Source organism: Phoca vitulina, unplaced genomic scaffold (assembly GCF_004348235.1).
Source record: "Phoca vitulina isolate PV1807 unplaced genomic scaffold, GSC_HSeal_1.0 scaffold7, whole genome shotgun sequence".
NCBI lineage: Eukaryota > Metazoa > Chordata > Mammalia > Carnivora > Phocidae > Phoca > Phoca vitulina.
This window is the reverse complement of record NW_022589710.1, coordinates 6,366,267-6,372,636: the sequence shown is the minus strand read 5'-3', so window position 1 is coordinate 6,372,636 and position 6,370 is coordinate 6,366,267. Positions and strand designations below refer to the sequence as shown.

At 38.5% G+C, this 6,370-nt stretch overlaps 1 long non-coding RNA gene across 1 annotated transcript in view; it reads left to right on the top strand.

The window, feature by feature from the left end:
• Positions 1-6,285: 6,285 nt before the first annotated feature.
• The window catches only part of LOC116632869, a 196,963-nt gene continuing 196,878 nt past the window's right edge, over positions 6,286-6,370 (top strand). The window contains exon 1 of the long non-coding RNA XR_004299518.1: positions 6,286-6,370. This exon is cut by the window's right edge and continues 862 nt beyond it. This is a non-coding gene — a long non-coding RNA (uncharacterized LOC116632869).

Genomic DNA, 6,370 nt, shown 5'->3' with positions numbered 1-6,370 from the left:
CATGGCAGAGGGAAAGTTCAAAGATAGATAGTGCCCACCCTCTGTGGTCTCAGGAAAGGAATACAGTCAGCCCTTAGATGTGTTTAATTATAAGCCTGCATAATTCAGGCTGCAGCTATGATGATAGGCTAATAGGTTTCTTTCACAGAAATACTGAGCTTTGGGCCTGTTCCTCTTGCTGTGCCCTAGAGGTGGTACCTATTGAAGAACTTCCTCCATTAATTATAGTCCTATGGGACCCATGAGCCCCACCAGTGACCAGAGCCAAGCGACGTAGAGGTGTCTCCTGGCAGCGGCTGCAAAAATCAGGGTGCCAGACAAGTATCTCCCTTCTGAAAGATACTGGTGATCTGGAGTGAGGCAGAGAAAGAGGGCAAAGACTAGGCCACTAGCCTCCACTCCCTAAGAGTACTTCTGTAGGCCTCTATAAATGTGCCAAATCAGAAGCCTGCCCCTCAGGCCAAAACTCCTAGACAAGCAAATAGGCCTCTTTTTCAGGAAGACTGGAATGTGTTTCAGTCTGAGGTCTAGGCAGTGCCCTGGGAATGGTAGTCTGCCAAGTACTGTCTGATTGTTCTAGTCTCATGGGGTCTGGGAAAGCAGGCCACCTGGCCTCCAGAACCAGGCGATCAAGGGGGCATTCACTGGGTGACAGCTGCAAAAAATGGGTTACCAGATATGTGTACAGTACCCCACCCCCCCCACCCCCCCGCATCGTGGAGCTCTAGAATGTGGCAGTGGAAGAGCATCAAGATTGCACTCACAGCTGGAGTAGGCAGAAATGGGATGCAAAGATGGCACCCACCAAAAAAAGGAAAAAAAAGATAGGAAAAGGAAAGACATGAAATAAAAGAAACTTTTAAAATGGGGCCCTCTGGCTTTAGAAAGGCTGAGTGAGATCAGAAAGATGGCGAGCACCAGCTTCCTTCCCCAGAGCGTTGCCCAGCAGACCCCTGCCTTTCAGACCAATGCTTTAAGATTAGTAAATGAGCCTCTTTCACGTAAACAATGGGTGCTTTTTGAAGGGCTGCTTCTGCCCTGAGCCCTGGGGTCAGTGAATCTGCACGTGCGCCTTTAAGAGCCACGCCGCAGTTCACCACCGACCATGCTCCTCTCCGCGCAAGCCTGTTAAGTCTTCAAAGCCAGAGGTTTTCGAGGCTCCTCTCTCAGGTACTGGTCTTAAAAGTTGAGGTGTCTGGGGGCGCCTGGGTGGCTCAGTCGGTTAAGTGTCTGACTTCGGCTCAGGTCCCGGGATAGAGCCCCACAAGGGCTCCGTGCTCAGCAGGGAGTCTGCTTCTCACCCTCTCCCTCTCCTGGCCCTCCCCCATCGTGCCCCGCAAGCTATCTCCCTCTCTCTCTCTCAAATAAATAAATAAATATAGCTTTAAAAAAATGTTGAGGTGCCTGCTGTGGGGTACTAGCCGTTGGCTCCTCAGGATATGTGTTCCTCAGGGTTTTGAGTTCCCTGCTGATTTTGGGTCCCTGCGCTGTGGGTGGGGTTTATGGCGAGATTGTGCGTCCGCCTTCCCTGCTTGCTTTGGTGTGGTATCCTTGCTGTTTGCTTAATGTGAAGGGGTTGCTCTGCCAGTTTTTAGATTTTTTTCAGAGAAAATTGTTCCGTAGAGAGCTGCAGATTTGGTGTGTGTATGGAAAGAGGAAAGGTCAGGATCTTCCCAAGTCACCATCTTGAACCAGAACCTCTAAAATCTTAATGGTAAAGAGAACCAGAGCATCAGAATCAACAAACTTAGAGGATCCCCGTTGAGGTGAATACTCAAAATAAAGCCATTATGTTTCTACTCTGTGATTTTCACACTCAGCTGAATTGATTTTGAGGCTGATCTCCATGTATTTAATTGAGGGCATTTGGGGTGGATTTTAGCAGTTTGCATTGAGAGAAGAGGGTTTATTACGTCTTGAATGTGGCGAAGTAGAACATTCTTTATGGATCATTGCAAAGAATATATTTGCCTTTCACAAAACTCATTCAGGTCCTTACCTTTCAAAAAGATTCCAAGTTTTCTTTCCCTGAATGTACATAACTCGGGCACAGAAACACTTTTTTCCCCCCTCTTCCTTTGTTGTTAATTAGCTTCTCTAACTTTTTTGGAAACAGTTTGATTCAAGTTTGATTACAGGTGACCACAGAGATGCTAAAAGAACATATGAAATCTTGAGAAATCTAGGAAATGTCATATTACTTGCCTATCTTTGTGTACTTTCAACTAGTATTATTTTCAAGGTGAAATAGGTGAAAGGTGTATTATTTTAAAGATCTAGAAATTATTGAAAATTATGGGACCACTCTCCTATTCCTCTGTAAATTTTGCCAGTGATATGCCTATCAAGAGCAATTTCATGGTTTGGACATTCAACTGGTGGCTGGTCAGAAGTGATTTTCATGACTCATCTCTGAGTTTCCTCTGATGTTTTCCTTTATTTTTACTTAGATAGGATATAAAGAAGATAAGGCAATAGAACTAAAGTAAAATGGAGGCGGTCAGGCTGTTTGAGGGTCAAAACTGGCTTGTTTGCTCTGAATATTATCTGAGAACATTTCCTTACGTATTACTTCAAAAGCCAGACTGAGTCACATATTGAGTATATGGGATAATAACAGTAGTATAGGTTCTTAAACAGCCTATAATTAATGTCCATATTTCAAAAGGAAATAGGTTGAAAATGTTACTTACAAGCTACAAATTCTATTTTGCAAAACTACATATTTTCTGTTTTTGTGTGTTGTTTTCACATTAAGGCTTTTAATCAGAGCTTTTGATGTATCAGGATATAGAATGTTTGAATGAGTGAAGAACATGTCAAGGCTGGCAAAAAGTTGGTTGAATTTGGAAATGGCTTCTTAGCAAAATCGTTTTCTGATTCTGGAATCAGAAATGGTCGTGTTTCTAATATATTGGTATACTCAGACACAGATGCCAATTTTTGAACTATGTACCTCCTATCTAAAGATGTCATTTATTATGGCAGTTATTATCATAAAGACAAGACCTATTTTCTCATCCTCACCCTCTCACATGTGTTTTCTCTACAGAATTCGTGTTTCCCAAGACAAGGCCAATCCTATTTGAATGTACTGTTTATTTATGCTTGCTGGCATACCTGAGCTGGTACCTGCTTGTTACCTAAAATAATAGTAAAATGTGAGGCCATTAGGTATAATTTGGGAGACCAATCAAATGTAGAAGCCCAAATCTATGCCTCAATTATTCACTAAAACAACCTCCAAACTTTAAAACAACCAGACAATAAAAAATAAGAATTTAAGTTATTTTGTAAAGAAAAGAGAACTGAGTGGACATTAATTGATCTTGAGAACACTGGTGACATAAGTAGTTTCTACTTCCAGTAAGGAAATGATGAATACCATATAATTTGTCATCCAAACTTGGATAATTTTGAAAGTGAGTGGGTCCTATTAATAATTAAACATTAAAAGAAGTAGGCAAATAGCAGGATGTATAGTCACCGTAAGATGATTTCTTTATTCACTAATTTAACTGACACTCTGCTAAGTACCTGGGGAAAAAATGAAGACACCATCCCTGTCCTCAAAAAGATCAAAGCCATGAAGGTGGAATATATATGTTCTTATTAGGAATTAAGAAAAAAAAACTTTTTAGGGAGCACAGGGGAGAGGTTTCTCTCTGTAACCGAGGATACAAAAAGATGCTATTAAGCCTTTAAAAATCCATAGGGTTGAGAATAATGAGCTCTCGCTCCCATCTGACAGCTAAGGAAAGTGAGACTCATTCTATTCAACTAGCCAATAGCAGATGGGAAGCTCAAGTATATGGTCTCTGCGTTCCACTCTAAAACTATGTTATTCTCATGGGAGTTACCAGAGGAAAGGGACATAAGAAAATGCTAGAGATTTAATTTAGTTTTCTTTGGAGACAAAGGATAGCATGAAGCTTCTTTGTGATTGAGTATCCTTGCTGTGAAGAGAATACCTAAACAACCCAACTTACTCACTTTTAACCTTATGATTCTTAAATCACACATTGCACTCTTTTAATGCTTTGAGATCTCTAGTAGGTTTTTTTTTTTTTTTTAAAGGAAGACTCTTTGACACCAGATTTTCTTTGCAAGTTATCTCGTGACAAGGCATTGCAATTTGTATACCCTACTTCTAGGATAACTGAGCCTTTCCCTACACCACATTCTAAATGGAATGTCATTATATCCAAGTATAGCAAAAGCCGAGCCTACTGTGTATACACATCAACTCCACCAAAGTCCATCATGAAAACATTTCTCAGAAGATGCTTTATTATATTCTAGAAACATACTTGTTAGCTGGATATTGTGCTAGTCTATAATATTGGGAATGAGCCTGCCTACATGTAGACGTACACTCATTTAGGCTCATGTTACATCGTTTAACTATTCTGTGATTTGTTATTTCTCTAATGCTACTCATTTCATTATTCACTTGGTTGACTTTAACTCAGTTGACCACATATGACCATTGAATCAATCAAACAAACATGAATACCTGAAACTTGTTTTTAACATTGTTCCTTATTTTCGTATAAAAATGTTTATTCAGTATGTTTATTTTGAAGATGAAATTTTAATGATAGAAAATGGTAATTATAAGAAAAGTAATAAAATGTGCCGTCTTTGAGGCTGAAAGTGCAGCACTTAGCACAAGACAATGGCCTACATTCTCTGACTGACAGGTGGATATCACATTAGATGAAAATGATAAGCGTTTTAGTGGACTGAAGAATAACTTCCTCTTGACAGTGCCCTGACCCTTGACCTCTGGCCTAACTCTTGTTAGCTTCACTAACACAGGGTAATTGTCACAGGTGTAGGATAAAAGACATCTCTACAGAAGCTACCAACAGTCTGAGATTTCTTTCTTTTGATGACCACAAAGGTGCTGCTGAGATAAAATCATAAGTTCAGACTTTCTCAGATCTGGAAGGACATAAAAATTTACCCTTGAGAAAGCAAAATCCCAAATACAAAGAGTTTTCTTTACTGGTTAGCTTGAAGATCACTGTTGTAACAGGGAGGATATGTGCATCAGGGGAAAGGGATGGCAAATATGTTACTGTTCTTACCTTGAAAGCATGTTTCATCCATAATTGTGACACAGGTGTAATAAAGGGTGCTCTATGCACAATAGATACCCCAAATTTTTATAATTATTAGTAAACTCTTAGTATGTCATACTCTGGAAGTGTGTCCTATTCTAAAATGATTCTTTTGTATTTATATGCTAATCACCTTCTTCAAAAGAAATCAGGTCTTTGAGTTTTATTTAAATGTTCTCTGAAGGTAGTAGCTTTAAGAGTACTTATGGATGATGTGATAACAATTGTGATTTCTCATGAAAGTTAATGCCTCCTCCTGTAAGAAAATATATTGTATTCTCCTTTTTTAGCAACACAAGTAAGAAATTCAGAAAACACAGTGAAGCACAATGAGTTATGCAAATCCATGTTATAATAGAAGAATATTACAAGGGAAAACCAAATGACTGTAACATCCATTAAAGTGAAGTCATTATAGTCATATACCCAGGATTTAAAAAAAAAAAAAAAAACAGAAGAAAAGAATGACTATTGCTGGTAAAATGAAAATGACTTCACATTTCATTAAAATGAAGTCAAAGCAGTAACCTGGCAGTGTTTTCAAAATGTTTTATCATGAAGGAAACAAAGTCAACTTTTCAAACACTTGGCACAATAAAGTGGTGTATTTCATTATTCTGCTTATTTAGGGGTGTAATACTAGTATCATCCAAATGTTTGTTACTCAGTATGAAGGAACCATAACAGTTTCTTAACCATAAAAGATTTCCAGAATCCAGTTTTTATTCAAAACTATCTACCAAAGGCATAAATTACTTTTAAATTTATTGAGGGTTCTTATTCAGGTCATAGGTCTTGTCCTTCAACGTTTTATTTTTAATCCACAGCATGCTTTCATGACACAAAATGAGTATATACAAGCTTTCGGATAATCAGTCAAGGAAAATACAAAGATTATGTTTATCTTAAAGTGATACAATAGGTAAACTCCTTCAGTTGGTTTGGTAAAGGTGTAGCCAAACCCATCTGTTTCCAAAATATCACACTTTCTTTTTATTAAATCATGAAAATAAGGAATTATAATCATGTAACTTATTTCATGCATACTTGCTATAATAATGCCTTCTTCCCAGACTACCATCTTTTCAAATGTGATGAGATCATCAGGTAACAGTGTAGGATATGAAGGCTTAGCATGCTGTGTTGTTAGCACATTAAAAAAAGAAATTGCTGGGATAATTAACAACTACCTATTTGTCTGTGGGATGCATTCATTATGGCTCTACAAATTGGAGGTCTCCAAA